The 17,782-nt window shown below is 43.3% G+C and overlaps 1 protein-coding gene, 1 non-coding gene and 1 pseudogene across 9 annotated transcripts in view; 2 read left to right on the top strand and 1 right to left on the bottom strand.

Moving 5' to 3' along the window:
• Positions 1 to 17,782, top strand: part of Rprd2 (regulation of nuclear pre-mRNA domain containing 2) — a 59,874-nt gene that overhangs the window by 10,825 nt on the left and 31,267 nt on the right. The window lies entirely within an intron of this gene.
• On the bottom strand, positions 2,401 to 4,103 carry Gm17815 (predicted gene, 17815; annotated as a pseudogene).
• On the top strand, positions 12,039 to 12,198 carry Gm26361. The gene has a single exon (XR_003954840.1). It is a non-coding gene; the product is annotated as a U1 spliceosomal RNA (small nuclear RNA).

Genomic DNA, 17,782 nt, shown 5'->3' with positions numbered 1-17,782 from the left:
TTCATGGCTGTAAAATTCACCATTTGACCTTGTTTTAGTGCATTCACAGTAATGTTTAAAGTCACCATATTACCTGGGAAGTTGAGACATGAGGACTGTGAATTTGCAGCCAGCCCGGGCTACATACCAGAACAGAAAACATGCTTCATATATTCTAGACATAATAATTAAGTTTCATGCTTGGGCAGGGACTGACTATGAAGTAAGTGGTGGAGTTCTCACACTGAGATCCATCCTCAAGTATGAGGGAAAGAAAGAAAGTGCTTCATGTTTTTGAAACATTGCCAAGAAACATGAAAAAATATTATCTGTATCTCCAGGAACCTAACACACTCAGACAAAAAAAGGTGATACAGACGTTCAAAGGGAGGATTGGGGACATGGCTCAGTGGGTAAGAGTGCTTGTTGCTCTTCCAGGGGACCTGAGTTGAGATCCGAGTTCCCATGTCAGGTGGCTCACAGTCTTCTGACATTCTAATTCTGACAGATCTGATTCTGTCCTCTGGACTCTATGGGCACATTCATGCACAGGCACATGTACACACTAAGACATGCTCATATACATAAATAACAAACCTTTTTTAAAAAAAATCCCTTTACCCTCTATCCCATCATAAACTCTGAATGAAGGCCTATCTTAACAGTTTTCCAGCCACGAATGTTTCACATTGTTCCTTTAACTCATCAGGCATACTCTAGCTCAGGAACTTAGTGTTTTTCTGTTCTTTTGGCTTTTAACTTTTTAAGTTATATTTATTTATTAGGGCACCATGGGATGTTCCCTTGCTTCTGGTATCTTTATTTCTGCAGCAACCAGAATAATCTTTTACAAACTTAAACAGGAACAAGTGATATAGCTCAGTTTGTTAGACTGATTTTATTCTATGTGTGTGAGGGTTTTTTGTTTTGTTTTGTTTTTTACTTGCATGTATATGTGTGTGCCACATGTGCCTGGTGCTTACAGAAGTCAGAAGAGGAGCTGGAGTTACTATTTTTTTTTTTTTAAGATTTATTTATTTATTATATGTAAGTACACTGTAGCTGTCTTCAGACACTCCAGAAGAGGGCGCCAGATCTCGTTACGGATGGTTGTGAGCCACCATGTGGTTGCTGGGATTTGAACTCCAGACCTTCGGAAGAGCAGTCGGGTGCTCTTACCCACTGAGCCATCTCACCAGCCCCTGGAGTTACTATTGATGGCTGTGAGCTACCATGTGAGTGCTGGGAACCGAACCCATGTAATACTAACTTTATGACTAAGCTCTGCAACAGCTTCTACTCAGTGAATCTATTGGAGATGTACCTGCTTCTGCCTCCCTAGAGTCAGGATTAAAGCTGTGCACCACCATGTCTGGCTTCCTGTCATGTACAAATTAATATCCAAATTACTTTCCCTCTTAGGCTTTTGTTAACCAAGTGATTATTATTTAGCAGCAGTACTTCTAAAAAAGTTCAGCAGGGAGGTTTGGAATTATTGTAAAAATTTGACTGTGGGGCTGGTTAGGAGCACGACTACTCTTCCAGAGGACCCAAGTTTGGTTCTCAACTCCCACATGATGGCTGGTGGCTCACAGGTATCTGTAGTTTCAATTCCAGGAGGTCTAGAGCACTCACCTGGGCTGTACAAGTACTACCCGCACCTGTTACCCATTAACCCCCACAAACACACACATAAATAAATTTTTAAAAAAAGTCTAAAAACAAAAAATGTTTAATGGTGATAGCTAAGTGCATGTGAAATTTAATTTGTAGAAGGGCCTCTAAGATTCTAGTAAAAACATCCGAAGAGTTATAAAAATACAAACCAACAGCTAGACTGACTGGTCATCTATCATCAGAAAGGAGCAGTAGGTAGTGTTTTGTAGTGTTACAGAATCCAGCACCCCCATAGAGTTTAGTTAGAGAACAGGTAAACACATCTTGTACAGAAAGAGGTAGAAACTAGCTATTTCTCTCAGAAAAGCAGCTATTTCTTTGTGCTTTGAAACGTTACAGCTTTCAAGATAAGATAAAGATTTTTTTAAACTGCCCCACTTTTCTAAGACAGGCTTTCTCTGTGTAGCCTAGGGTGGCCTTGAACTTAGATTCTCCAGCCTCAACCTCCTAAGCACTAGGATTATAGCTGTGCCCCTCACTGGGTTGAGAAGTAGAGGCTTCTTGCTTGTTTGAAACAGGGTCTCTCTGTGCTAGCTTGAAAGTCAGAAGTTCCATCTGCTTCTGCCTCCCATGTGCTGGGAAGGCACATCACCAAGGCTACTGACACAGGTAGATGGTTCTTAATGAAATAAACTAAATAATAAGTGCTGGCTTTAAATGTTACTGCTAGTTGGATTATGGTCTATCCCCCTAATCTGTATTTCTCCTTCTGTTTTACTTCCATGACTTAGTTCACTTTCTAGGTTTTTTTCCTTAACTGTTCAAGGTTTATTTGGTGTTTTCATTGGCATGACACTTGAGTGGTTGGTACAGTCATCCATATGCAGATCTTACATTTCAATATACACTATAATATATAATATTGCAATGTACACTACAGACACCGTAATATATACAATAGCCTGTAGAACAGTTATGCACAAGATATGCATAGTGAGCCGGGTGTGGTGGCGTACGCCTTTAATCCCAGCACTCTATTATCTGCATCACTACCCAGCTCTGGGTTCAGAGAATTCAGGGAGACACCACGCCACACAGGCACAATGGAGTCGCCAGTTGGCAGAGGCAGGCGGATTTCTGAGTTCGAGGCCAGCCTGGTCTACAAAGTGAGTTCCAGGACAGCCAGGGATACACAGAGAAACCCTGTCTCAAAAAACAAACAAACAAACACATATATATGCATAGTGGACTTACACACTGGAGCCTACTGGGAACTCGTTGGCCTAAGCGTGTTTGCTGAGAGTGCATAGCACAACAATGAAGCAGGCTCACAGAATGATCAAGGCCTGCAAGCAGTTGGCAGTGTGTCTTGGAGACAGTGGGACTGTCACACTAACCAGGTTACCACTACACAAGTACCACCTAACAGCAGGGCAGAGCTGTGGGGACTGAGATTTTTCCGCAGACCACCTCAACACCGTTGTACTAACTACAACTCAGATGAGAAGGGTGAGGTCTCCACAGAAACCCTGCTGCTGCCTGGACAGTAAAGTGCGAGGACACTGGGAAGACTCTAGAACTGCAGCTTCTTCTGGATTCTCCAGAGGGTGTCTGCACTCTTCTTCAGGCAGGCCACTTACTTCCTCAGGAGTCAGTCATAACATCCGAGATTCCATTTTGTCCCAGGATACATGGAACACATCATCACTGATTCCATAGAGACCCTTAATCATGGTGGAAATGGGATGCACCTGCCTAAGGTTCATTATGCTCTTGACCAAGTCTGCCACTGAGAGGCCAATGGCCCAGGATGTGTAACCTCTCAGCTTGATCACCTCATACGCACTGTCAACCACCTGCTTGTGAACCTCCTCCCACTGCTCCTTATCTGCATCACTACCCAGCTCTGGGTTCAGAGACTTCAGGGAGACACCACGAAACACAGGCACAATGGAGTCGCCATGTTCTCTCAGGACCCACCTGAGACAGCTCAGCGGGTGAACTCCAGCCTTTCTTCCATCAGGTAATGGAACCGAGCTGATTCCAGATTGCAGCTACTTCCACTGATTTTCCGAGCCACGTAGGTCAAGATACCCACTGGATTTGAGACAATCAGCAGCTCGCAGTGTGGACTGTGCCTCACGATGTTGGCAGTGATGAACTTGAAGATGTTCACGTTTTACTGGACCAGGTTGAGTCGGCTCTCTCCCTCTTGCTGACGGCCCTGCCGTGATGTTGACCAGCTTGGCGTTCGCAGTCACACTACAGTCTTTGCTGGAGACAGTTTTTGGTGTTTTAAGGAAGAGGCTGCCATGCTGGAGATCCATCGTCTCTCCCCTTGGCTCGTCTTCCATGACGTCAACAAGGGCAAGCTCATCCGCCAAGTCCTTCAGCCAACAGCACCAACCCCAGCAACTGTAATCTTGTTCTGGGGCACCTGGTGTTCTTCCTTGGTCCTTGAGGGTTGCCATCATGGACTTTGAATCTTTTGAGACCGCTAGTTGCACTGTCCAGGCATAATGGTACTTGCTTTTATCTTAGCATCCAGCATTCAGAGTTCCAGCACAGCCAAGGCCACACAGAGAAACTCTGTCTCAAAACCAAAGCCAAACAAACAAAAAGTTACAGTGTTCCACAGAAATAAAATCTTTTTTTTTTTTTTATGTCATTGTTTTCTTCTGAGACAAGTTCTCCTGTGGCCCAAGCTGTCTTCACCTCCCTGTAGCTGAGGACAGCCTTGAGCTGGTGAATCTCCTGCTTTTGCCTTCCACGGGCAGAGATGCCGTTAAGCACAATGTAATTTACCATGGATTCGTTTGTTTGTTAATTAATTTGAGACAAGGTCTCACTGTAGCTTCTTCTGGCCTGGAAATCACTGTGTAGGCCAGTCTGATCTTGAACTCAGAGATCCATTGCCTTTGCCTCTAGAGAACTGGAAATAAAGGCCTGTACTACCATTCCTGGCATAATTTACAATTCACATTTTATTATTTATTTAGTGGTATTGAGAGTCCAATCTAGAATCTTGTCATGCCAAGCAAGTATTCTACCACTGAGCCATATCCCCCAGCTTTTCCCTTTTAAAAATAAGTTTGTTTTCTTAAAAACAATTTTTAAACCTTATGTGCATGAGTGATTTGCCTGCATGTATATATGTGTGCCACATCTTTCCCGGGAGCCTGCAGAGGTCGGGAAAGGGTGTCAGTTTCCCTGGAACTGTAGTTATGGATGGCTGTGAGCCACCGTGGGGGTGCTGGGAGCCGAACCTGGATCCTATGCAAGAACAAAGCTTTCCAGCCTGTAAAAGTATCTTTCACCTGATATAATTGTCATATTGGAGGCTTATATCCTTAGTTAGAGGCCTAGTACTGAAAGCTTCTAGCCTCTGTACAATCTTATCTAGGCCTAGAATATTTTCAAGCCTATGAGAATTGCTGCTGGATAAACTCACTCCTTCCTAGTTCTGTCTGATCTCTGGCTGGCTGATTTAGCTCGAAGTCATGGCTCATACTCCTCTCCAAGCTGACTGGTTCAATCTAGCTTCTCTCTCTTGGCCTCCTGAATTGCTCTGCTTGGCCACAAACTAACTCTGGTGTTCTCTTCTAGTCTTCTCTCTTAATTAATTAATTTATTTACTTTATGTGTATGAGTGCACTGTAGCTGTCTTCAGACACACCAGAAGAGGGCATCAGATTCTATTACAGATGGTTGTGAGCCACCATGTGGTTGGTGTAAATTGAACTCAGGGCCTTTGGAAGAGCAGTGAGTGCTCTTAAGTGCTGAGCCATCTCTCCAGTCCCCTCTTCTAGTCTTCTCCTATTCATTCTCTGGTTCGTTCTTTCTTTACCTGAGTCTAGCTTGTTCTCCCTTCAACTGGTCTCTGTAAAACTCTCTAAGTAACACTGCCTTCCTCTGCTCTGCTCTGCTCTGCTCGGCCCCTCAAGAACCTCCCCTTCCCCCTCCTCATGAGACCCGTGCTGTCTGTTCTGCCTGTCAAGTCTTTCTCTGACCCATCACTTTGTCTGCCACTCACTTAGTCATCACTTTCAAACATGACTGCTTCCTTCTGCAAACTAACTTTACCTTCATTGTTTGAGATTAAAGGTGTGTACTAAGGACTGAGCCACACCACAACTAGAAACAGGTTTTTTCAATAAATAACACAGTCTTGGGGGTTCACAGTATGAGCAGATATTCTGCAACACCAGCCCCTTAATTATCTATCTATCTATCTGCAGAGAATTACTGCAGGGGGGAACCAAGATCTATCTATCTATGACAGCTGTCCAGCTGTCTTAGGGTTTCCATTGCTGAGAAGAGATACCATGACCAAGAAAACTCTTATAAGGGACATTTAATTGGAGCTGGCTTACAGGATCAGAGGTTCAGTCCATTTTCATTATGGCAGATGGCAGGAATCATGGCAGTGTGCAGGCAGACATGGTGCTAGAGAAGGAGCCAAAAATTCTACCTCATTATTATATGTAAGTACACTGTAGCTGTCTTCAGGCACACCAGAAGAGGGAGTCAGATCTTGTTACGGATGGTTGTGAGCCACCATGTGGTTGCTGGGATTTGAACTCTGGACCTTAGGAAGAGCAGTAGGGTCTTCTACTGAGCCATCTCACCAGCCCAAATTCTACCTCATAATCTAAAGAAAGGAGAAGACTGACTTTCAGGCAGCTAAGAGGAGGACCTCAAAGCCCACCCCCAAAGTGATTTACTTCCTCCAACAAGGCCACACCACCTACTAGTGCCACTCCCTGGGCCAAGCATTCAGACCACTGTAACAACTTCATAGTCACTCCCAGTCCTGCTTTCCCTCCAGACTCTTCCCATGCCCCTTTCCAAATTTTTGGTCAATGATTATTGTTGTGTGTCTGTGCATATGCACACTCCAGTTAGTGTTGCTCCTATGTACATGTCTAGGACTGGTCATTTGGAACTAGACTTGTTATTTGGGAGCTCATACATGGAGAGAACTAACTTTTCTTGTCTCAGTAGCCACTGACCACCTGTATCTCTTCATCTGGGGTGGGACCATGGAGAATTTTTGCTGCCCAACCTGGCAAATCAACTGTGTTGTCATCATGCTGGTCTTGTTTAGGCAAGCATTTGTCTGTCTATCTAAAATTTTATTGGTTCATTTTCCCTGTCATACCTAGAAGACATTATCTAGCAATAGATATTTTATGCCTCTGGCTCTTTTTGTTTGTTTGTTTGTTTGTTTTCGAGACAGGGTTTCTCTGTGTATCCCTGGCTGTCCTGGAACTCACTCTATAGACTAGGCTGGCCTCCAACTCAGAAATCTGCCTGCCTCTGCCTCCCAAGTGCTGGGACTGCCTCTGGCTCTTAAAAATCTTTCTACCCTTCTTTCTTGATTTTCCCTGACCCTTAGGTGTAGGAATTGTGTTGTAGATGTATTGGTTGGGCAACCCACAGTTCCTTATGTTGCTGAAAGATGCTTTATTGATGAAGGGTAAGAACTACACTTATCAGACTGGGCTAGGCACAGGATGTCTACAGTTACTTATTTGTGTATGTGTGCTTGTGTGCACTTGTGCTATGGCATGTATGTGGAGGTGAGAGGACAACTTGCAGGGGTTTATTCTCTCCTTTCACTGTGTGGAACTCCAGTCACCAGGCTTGGAGGCACCTGTTGAGCCAGGCTTCTTGCTTGTTTACGCTCAGAGCTCTCCCTCCCCCTCTCTCTGGCACTAGGAATTGAACACAAGGCCTAGCAACATGTGGGCAAGCTACCGTTTGTATGTTTGATTTTGAGACTAGGACCTATGCCCATGTTGGTCAAAAACTGTTAGCATTTCCTCTGCCTTCGATACTTTAGTGCTAGGATTGCAGATGTACTCAACAAAATTCTGTGTGTGCCTGTTCATATGTATGGGTGCACTGTGTAGTCTTCATCCAGAGAGCATCCTTGGTGATCCTGGGACACTGACAACCTAGGTTTGTTTTTTTAGATTCATTTTAATGTATTTGTTTGAGTTATTTGCCTTTGTGTGTGTGTGTGTGCATGTGATGCCCACAGAGGTCAGAAGATGACATCAGAACCTCTTGAACTGGAGGTGTGAACCACTGTGTATGTGTCTACAGTCTAACCCAAGGCCTTAATTGCTAAGGAGACTCCCCTCACTCCTTTGTAAAAGACAGGATCTCAGTGGCCAGCTGCTTGGCCAGTAGGCAGTCATCTAAGTAGGACTACCTTGCCGGCCAGTCCTGATCAGCCACCTTCCCCATCAAGTATAGTTTTTCTTTTTTCTTTTTTTAATGTGTAAAATCTTTTTTTTTTTTTTTTTGGTTTTTCGAGACAGGGTTTCTCTGTATAGTCCTGGCTGTGTCCTGGAACTCACTCTGTAGACCAGGCTGGCCTCGAACTCAGAAATCCTCCTGCCTCTGCCTCCCGAGTGCTGGGATCAAAGGCGTGCACCACCACCGCCCGGCTAATGTGTAAGATCTTAAGTTTGTCAATTTATTTTACCAAAGACCATAAAATGCTACCATTGGTTTAATTACTACTGTTTTACAAACTGTTAGAATTAGAAGCACAGTATCTCAGAATAAAGAATTATAATCTTCAAACTATTTAAGTTGAGCTGTTTGAAACTTGGCCTTGATATCTTTGCCTTCCATATTGGAAATGTCACCTTTATAGTTCCCTAGTGTGCTGTCCTTTTCTGCATTGGACTTAAGTGTCTTCGGCTTCATTCTCCCCTTCTGAGTAAATAGTCCTCTCAGAACCATTTGTTTAATCAGCACTTCACAGTTTCTAAACTTTAAGTGGAGGCAGAGGAATTCAGGGTCATTTCTGGCTTCATAAGTTTGAAGTCAACCTATGCTACATGATCCTGTCTCCAAAAAGAGAAAAGAAAAAGAAGAGTGAACTTTTAATTTTCTCTTGGCTAACTTAGGAAAGATTGCCCTAATCCTGTGTAAAGTACATTCAGGGGGCTTTTCTGTTACTCCTTTTATCTCCTAAGTAAATGACATGGAGACCTGGTATATGTATTAAAAGCGTCAGGCACTAAGCTGAACAGGTTCTGAGCTGTTCTAACCCCCATGACTTCCTGGCCTACTTCCCTGCCATGTGTCCCGTTACCTGCCTTCATCTGTGTCCTCATGGAAACTCCCCTGGCAATCTCAGGGTGAATCTTTTTCTTTGATCCTCACCAGAGACCTCCTTGGGATTGGAAGTCTCACCTTATTCTTTCCTGCCCAGCTGTTGGCTGATCAGCACTTTATTAACCAATCAGATGATGGAAAACAGTTTTTACACAACGTGGAGACAGGAGATGCTTGACAGTGCCACCATCCTGACTGGTACCAGATCTCTGGGCACAGTCATCAGTATCTGAATACACAGCGCACAAAACCCTTGCCCAGCAATCATGATTCCTTTTCCTTTTCTTTCTCTCTCTCCTTAGGGTCATATTCTGTGAGTTATGAGGTGGGGTAACGGGATTAAACCCAGGGCATTGTAATGCTGGGCACAGAAAGGCTCTACCACTGAGAGAGAGGCAGGCCCAACACTCTTGACTTGTAAGTCGGGAAGGTAACTACAATGGAGAAAAGTGAGCTAGGGAGTTTCCTAGGCTGGGTGGCAAAGAGGGAAGGATTTGTGGTAAAAGTGACATTAGGGATAGTTGACATTAGAATAATTAAGAGACGTTTGTGTTAGCAGAGGCAGGTAGATTTCTGAGTTTGAGGCTGGCTTCGGAGAGTTGGTGAGGCCCCATTTTTTTAAAAAACAAAACAAAACAAACAAACAAAAAAAAACCCAAGAAAGTAATGAAACTCGATGTGCATGCTGTAATATCGGCATCAAGGGAGCCAAAGCAATAAGATTGGAGCTAGGCAGTGAGTTAGTGGGAAAGATACAAAGCTGCTTCCGTTTTATATCACCAGCATTACTGTATTTTATGAAGCCAGGTGTGCCCCCATCTACAGAGCACAGCACTAGGGAATGGAGGCAAGGAAGATCAGGAGTTGAAGGCTGTGCTTGATTGCATGATTTAAGACCAGCCTGGGCTACATAGACTCTATCTCAAATAAAAGGAGGAAAGTCCTGTATTCTGTTATTTAAGAGCACTGCAAAGTGCAGTATCTGAAACTGATATTGGTTACTAAAAATAAGAGTGAGTTCAAGGCCAGCCTGAACTTCATAGTGACACTAATAAAATAATAAAATAAAATAAATGTTAGAAGGCTCTTACATAATCTGACCAAGAAAGTTGGAAATAAAAGAGAGAGAAAACGTCTAGAAGTATTTAGGAAGTAGAGCGTGACAAGCTTGACAAGGTGGGTGTTGTGGGTGGAGGGAGAGAAAAATTCAGAAGACGGGTTCTCTGCGTCTGGCAGGGAATTTGGGAAGAACAGATGAGACAGATGTGAAACTAAATGGAGCTGGAGGTCTGTAGTATCTGACAGAGTTGTGTAGAGAGAATTAGCTGCATACAGAGCACTTGAGCACACTGCCAGCTCAGACTTTAGCAGTCATGTACTAGTGCTGAAGTTGCAGTTTTACATGTTTTGAGTCACATAATCTTTTTTTTTCCCCCAGACAGGGTTTTTCTGTGTAGCCCTGGCTGTCCTGGAACTCACTCTATAGACCAGGCTGGCCTTGAACTCAGAAATCCTTCTGCCTCTGCCTCCCGAGTGCTGGGATTAAAGGCGTGCGCCACCACGCCCGGCTGAATAAGTGCTCTTAATCACTGAGCCATCTCTTCAGCCTGCTCGGGCATGTGTATGTGTTCGTGTCCAGGAGTGCAGAAATGGTATCACAGCCTCTGCATCTGAAGTTAGCAGTCAGCGGGTGCTGGGAGCCAAGCTTGAGTCTTCTACAGTAGCAGCAGGTGCCCTTAACCCCTAAGCCATTTATTGAGCCCCAGTCAATGAATTTTAAAGAATATTTCTTTGTGGAAAGGAAAATAAATCATCTTTCATGAAGGCATAAACAATCCACTACAGTGCTGAGCACAGTCAAGAAGATTATATTTTGAATTAAACATTCTGAGAGGCTTTTGATTCCAGCACACTTAGGTCAGAGGCAGGAGAAGAGCTCTGTGAGTTCCAGGACAGCTAGGGCTACATAGGGTGCACCTGTCACAAAAGACAAAGAAACGGAAAGTCTCTAAAGCATAGTGAGATTCTTAGGTTCTTGTGATACGTGTAAGCGTTCAGAGTGCAAAGACCAAGTTAAAAGAGGGGGCTCTGGTTGAAGGCACTGGCTACTCTTCCAGAGAACCTGGGTTCAATTACTGTACTCACTTAGGGGTGTCACAGCTGTCTTACTCCAGTTCTGTCATTCTCTAGGCTTCTGAGGGCACCAGGCACAGATGGCATATAGACAAGAATACAGGCAAAACACCCATACACCTAAAGTAAGCAAAGAGTGCAGTTACCAAGGTATTTGTAAGAGAATTTATAGGGGGCTGGACAAATGGCTCAGCAGTTAAGTGCACTGACTGCTCTTCTGGAGGTCCTGAGTTCAAATCCCAGCAACCACATGGTGGCTCACAGCCATCTGTAATGAGATCCGATGCCCTCTTCTGGTCTGAAGATAGCTACAGTGTATTTATATATAATAAATAAATCTTTAAAGAAAAAAAGAGAGAGGCAGAGGCAGGCGGATTTCTGAGTTCGAGGCCAGCCTGGTCTACAAAGTGAGTTACAGGACAGCCAGGGCTACACAGAGAAACCCTGTCTCAAAAAACCAAAAAAAAAAAAAAAAAAAAAAAAAGAGAGAGAGAGAGAGAATTTATATATTCTAAATTGGAAATGTTTTAGGGTTTATATCAGCCATATTATATATATTATGGTTTCTCTTCACTGGGGTCATACTAATAGTCTCCACTGAAAATGAAAAAGGGGAGAGGTGTAGCCCAGCACCCGGAAGCAAAAGCAAGCAACTATCTGTTAATTTGAGCCTAGCCTAGTCTATGAGGTGAGTTCCAGGCCAGCCTACATTATAGATCCTGCCTTTAAAAAAAAAACAAAGAAGCCAGGCAGTGGTGGTGCACGATTTTAATCCCAGCACTTGGGAGTCAGAGATTTCTGAGTTCAAGGCCAACCTGGTCTACAGAGTGAGTTCCAGGCCAGCCAGGGCTACACAGAGAAACCCTGTCTTGGGAAAAAAACAAAAACATAAAAAAAAAAACAAAAAACAAAACCCAACCAACCAACAACAGCAAACAAACAAAAATAAAGAAGAGGAGGAGAAGGAAGAGGAGAAGAAAGGAAAGATACAATGTGTTTTTTTCCCTCACAAGTTAGACTAAAGGTGATGGGCAGTCATTCAACAAATTTAAATTGAAAAGCTTTGGTTTGTGTTTAGCACTGTGAGAAGTAGAGGGGCAATAAAGATACTTTGCTCCCAAATACTTTAGATCTTAGCTAAGGAAACACTAATATGTAGAACGGAGGGTGGCATTAAATGGAAGAGTACTTGCCATGCTCAAGATGGTGGTTTTCCCAGGGCGAGGCTCATCCATTGTTGGGGCCATGCTGACCCCTGTGATTTTTCTAAATGCAAGTAATTCAACTGCATAAGGTGTTGGGGGGGGGGTATTGAGACGGGGTTTTCACCATGTAGTCATAACTGTAGACCTCACTCTGTAGACCAGGCTGGCCTCAGACTCACCGATCTACCTGCCTCTGCCTCCTGAGTGCTGGGATTCAGCCCATGTAGGAGTACACCCAGTTAGAAGTAAGTATACTTAGGGGAGGGTGTTGAGGAATGGGGAAAGAAGGGAAAGGGGAGTTTTAAGCCAAAAAAAAGGTGTTTATAAATGATTTTTTAATTCAGAGCTTTTGACTAGGGATTTTGTGGTGTAGAAGGTAAAGAAAATTAAGATTCAAGGCTGTCACACTTTTTAAGGTTTTTGTTTGTTTATGTTTAGCATTTGAACCATTTTTAAAAATTTTTTTTGAAGTTCTTACCTTTGGATAATGGTTGCATTCATTTTTCGGATTTAGTAAGTCAACTCGTTTAGCAGATGTTTAGAGTCTACTTTTCTCTTGACTGTTGAGCTAATTTATGAGCTGCACTTGTGCTGCACAGCAAATGTTCTTGAGTGACTCTTGGTGGACTGGTGACTGTTTTTCTCTTTCATCTGTGGTTTATTTTTTTTTTTAATATTTATTTATTTATTATATGTAAATACACTGTAGCTGTCTTCAGACACTCCAGAAGAGGACATCAGATTTTTGTTACGGATGGTTGTGAGCCACCATGTGGTTGCTGGGATTTGAACTCAGGACCTTTGGAAGAGCAGTCGGCACTCTTAACCTCTGAGCCATCTCACCAGCTCCTCATCTGTGGTTTATATGTGTGCATGCTTTCACATGTGTGGGGAACACGTCTGGTGCTTTACTCTGTTACTCTCATTCTTCCCCGAGATACTCTCTCTCTGAAACTGGGGCTTGTCTTTCCCAGAAGCCATTTTCCCTGCAAGCTCCTGGGATCCACATGTCTGTGCCCTGTAACACTGGACTGGGTTACCTAAGCACCCCCAGCTTTCCAGTGGATCAGTGAAATCAGACTCGGGTCCACATGCTGCTGCAGCAAGCACAGTGCCCGCTAGGACCTCTCTCTGGGAAGGAGGAAGGAGGGAGGGAGGGGTGTGGAGGTCAGAGAATGATTTGGTGCCTTTTTCTCCCGCCATGCAAGGAGTTGTTAACTTGGCATCCAGAGCCTTTACCCAGTGAACTATCTTGATGACACCTGGTAGCAGCACTTTACTACTTTTAATTTTGGTTGAATATTGTTCCCCTTTTCAATGTATATAAAAATCAACTTACTAAGGACTTAGTTTTTCAACCATTACATAAGTGACACTAAAGTTGAAAATACCTGAAATTGTTTGTTAATTACAACACCCATAATATTTATTTATTTATTTATTTATTTATTCATTCATTTATTCATTCACTTTTTTTTTTTTTTTTTTTTTTTTGAGGTAGGGTCTCTATGTACCTCTGTCTGTCCTGGAACTCACTCTGTAGACCATGCTGACCTTGAACTCACAGATCCATTTGAGTCTCTGCCTCCTAAGTGTTAGAATTAAAGGCATGTGCCAACACACTCAGCTTTTTTTTTAAAGTCTTGTTAAAATGTGAGAATATATAATGTAATAGTATTTCATTCATCAGTAAACAGTTAAATATTTTGATTCTTGGAACACCAACTTAGGAAGAATTGTCTTTGTCTTTGTAAAGATAATTCTTGTTTTTCAATTTCTTTATTAGTATTTCTGTATGGCCCCAGATTTCTTTCTGTTTAATTGCCTTTGTCCTTGGCCACTTAAAACATTCATTCATTCATTCATTCATTCATTCGTGTGTGTGTGTGTGTGTGTGTGTGTGTGTGTGTGTGTGTGTGTGACACAAGGGTTTTCTTTGTAGCCCTGGCTGTTCTGGAACTCACTCTGTATGTAGGACAGACCTGCTTCAAACTCAGAGATGCCCCACAAGTGGTGGGACTAAAGGCATGCCCCACCACTGTCAGGCCAAAGTGTTGTTGTTTTTAATGTATATGGGTATTTTGCTTGTATGTTTGTCTCTGGGCCTTATTTGTGTCTACAAAAGCCAGAAAAGAACATTGGGTCTCCTGGGACTTTTGTGAGCTGGGAACTAATTTGGGTCCTCTAAAAGAACAACTGATGCTTTTAACCAAGGAACCATCTTTCCAGCCCCCACTTATTTTTTTAAAAAAAAGATTTGTTTGTGTATCTACTGTGTGTAAGAGCCTAAATATGTGTGTTCCATACGCCTGCAGGTATCAGAGAGGCAGTAAGATGGAGGCTTTTATGTTGGTGTCTAACCACATCCACTTTGTGGGGCTTAAAGTTCTTGATGGGGTAAGACAGGGTGAAAACCAAATCAAATATAGCATATAGGGAAGTTATTCTTGAAGTTTGAAATTCAAACTCATGCTTGTAATCCAAGCATTTAGTTCAAACTTTAAAAATACTTTAAGAATATTACAAAGAGCTTGTATATACTTTTCCTCCTGTACCCCAGGATAACCTGAAACTTGGTATGTGTTACTAGAATGACTCTCAAGTCCTAATCCTCCTGCTTTTGTTCACTCCCCAGGCTGGGAATACAGGTGCCTACCCCCACACGGGCCTAGCAAGGTGTTTTATTTGTTTATTTGATGGTTGGGGCTGGGGCTGCTGCTGCTGCTGCTGCTGCTGCTGCTGCTGGTCTGTCTTTGTTTTGTTTGAAACTTGAGTTGTTCACTCTTTTGGGCTTCCACTGAGCGAGTCAGGATGCCTCTAGGTAATGGGATGGGGATGCTGCACATGTTCTTTAGAGAAGATAATTCTCATTTAATGCTACTTTGTGTATAAAATAGCATGTATGCTTATGTCCCAAGAGTGAGAGATCTGTGTCATAGAGTCCTGGGTGGTACATTGTGAAATACCTCTTAGAGCAAGTGAGAGAAGGCACTGCTGAAGGAGGAGCTGTTACAGAATGGGCTCATTCGTAGGACATTAGTCCCCTTCTTGTGTACTTTTCCTTTAGTAGAATCTAACAGCAGAATTAGAGGTACAGCAGACTGTGGCAGCACATACCTGTAAACTCAGTACTTGGAAGGTGGGGTCAGGTTGTTCTGGGGATCAGGAATTTGAGGCCACCTTGGGCTTTTCAAGACCCTGCCTCAGAAACAGAACAGAACTCCGGAGGTAGAGGCAGACAGATCCCCAGAGTTGGAAGGTAGTCTGGTCTACACAGCAAATCCCAGGCCCTACATAGTGTGAGACCCTGTGCTCAAGACACCATGACCAAGGAAATTCTTTCTTATAAAAGAAAACATTTAGTTAAGAGTTTGCTTACAGTGTCAGAAGCTTTTGTCCACTATTGTCATGGCAGAGAACATGGTGACAGGCAGGAGTGGTGGTAAAGTAGCCAAGAGTTACATCGTGATCAGCAGACAGAGAGACCCGCACACACAGAAACAGAGAAACTGGGCCTAGTATAGGATTTTGAAGAACTTTTGAGACCTCAAAGCCCACCTACTGTGACACACTTCCAAATCCTTCTAATCCTATCAAAGAGTTCCACTCCCTGGTGACTAAGTGTTCAGATCTATGAGCCTATAAGGGCCATTCTCATTCAAATCTGCACACCTTGTCTCAACACAAATTAAAACAAAAATCAGACAAGAAGGTTCTAGAGAGGTGGTACACATTGTTGATGTATTTGCATCCATGATGTATACACACATTGTATGTATACATGCATGCCAAGCACACATAAGGAAAAATAATAAATGTAATTTTAAAAAACAAAAGAAAGGTACAGGAAAAGCATTCATTTAGACTCATCCAGACTTAGGGTTTTGTACTAGAAAGCTAAATTAGGTAGAAAAGGAAAAGAAAATGAGGGTTTTGGTAAGAGTAATTTAAATAATGTATCAAATGCAGTGGAATTCTTAGAAATAAATGAATTCTGAAGGAGATGGAGGAGGTAGAGAGCATGGACTGCTGTCTGAGGTTGTAGAATGGTAGAATGGGAATGGGTGAGTGTGGTCAGAGACAGGGCTGTGTGAGCAGATCCTAGAAGGCAATGAGTGTGAGGTGAGGAGCCTGAGTGACTGTAGAACTTGGGTCGTCCAGGTGAATGTTAGAATTGCCCAGCATTTTAACAGTGAACCTTAGGTGGGTTGAGTCTTTGAAAAGCTTAGCCTTCGTGTAAACCTGGAATCAAATTATGCCCAGAACATTCAGATATTTCAAATAGCTTCAGCCAGCAAATGGAGGCACTTAAATGTTTTGTGAGAAGTGTCTGGATTGGTTGATCTAAGGATCTGTATATGGAATACTATTAAACATGATTTGCAGTTATTTTCTGGTTTGAGGTCAGTGTTGTACAAGATTAGTTTTCTTCTAATCTTGCTATTTGTACAAGTTCGTTCAACTCTTTCTCCTTTTCTTTTTTCTTCCCTTCCCTTCCCTTCCTCTTTCTTTCTCTCTCTCTCTCTCTCTTTCTTTCTTTCTTTCTTTGTCTCCACAAATATTTGGGGAAACTATTTTATTTTGGTTTAATTAATTAATTAATTAATTGTACAATCCAGATTGTATCCCCCTCCTGGCCCACCCTCTAACTGTCCCCCATCCCTACCTCCCTATCTCCATGAGGATGTCCCTATCCTCACTCTCCACCCCACAAGACCTTCCCATTCTCTGGACCTCCAGTCTCTTGAGGGTTAGGTTCATCTTCGCTGACTGAACCCAGGCCTGGCAGTCCTCTGCTGTATGTGTGTTGAGGTCCTCATATCCGCTACTGTATGATGCCCGGTTGGTGGTTCAGGGTCTGAGAGATCTCAGGGGTCCAGGTAAATTGAGCCTGCAAGGTCACCCTCCTCCTCAGCTTCTTCCATCTTTTCCCTAATTCAACTACAAGGGTCAGCAGCTTCTGTCTATTGGTTGGGTGTAAATATCTGCATCTGACTCTTTCAGCTGCTTGTTAGGTCTTTTGAAGGGCAGTCATGGTAGGTCCCTTTTTGTGAGCACTCTATAGCCTCAGTCATAGTATCAGGTCTTGGGGCCTCCCCCTGAGCTGGATCCCGCTTTGGGCTTGTGGCTGAACTTCCTTTTCCTCAGGTTCTTTTCCATTTTTGTCCCTGCAGTTCTTTCAGACAGGAATAATTATGGGTCAGAGTTTTGATTGTGAGATGGCAACCTTATCTCTCACTTGATGTCCTCCTGTCTTTCTACTGGAGGTGGGCTCTGCAAGTTCCCTCTCCCTACTGTAGGGCATTTCATCTAAGGTCCCTCCCTTTGAGTCCTGAGAGTCTCTCACCTCCTAGGTCTTTGGTACATTCTGGAGGGTCCCCCCACCTCCTACCTCCTGAGGTTGCCTGTTTCCATTCTTTCTGCTGGCCCTCAGGGGCTTCGGTCCCCCCCCAATACCTGATAGTGTTCCCCTTTTTCCCTCCCTGGCCCCTTTCCCCCTCATGAGTCTCCCTCCCTTCCTCCCCACCTTGTGATTGCTTTCTTCACCCTCCCGAGTGGGATTGAGGTATCGGCTTATTGACCTTTTTGAGTTCTGTGCACTGTATCCTGGGTATTCTGCTTTTTGGCTAATATCCACTTATTAGTGAGTACATACCATGGATGTCCTTTGGGGTCTGAGATATCCTCACTCAGGATTTTTTCTAGTTCCA

Source organism: Mus musculus, chromosome 3, assembly GCF_000001635.26.
Source record: "Mus musculus strain C57BL/6J chromosome 3, GRCm38.p6 C57BL/6J".
Lineage (NCBI taxonomy): Eukaryota > Metazoa > Chordata > Mammalia > Rodentia > Muridae > Mus > Mus musculus.
This window is presented reverse-complemented; position numbering and strand designations above follow the sequence as displayed.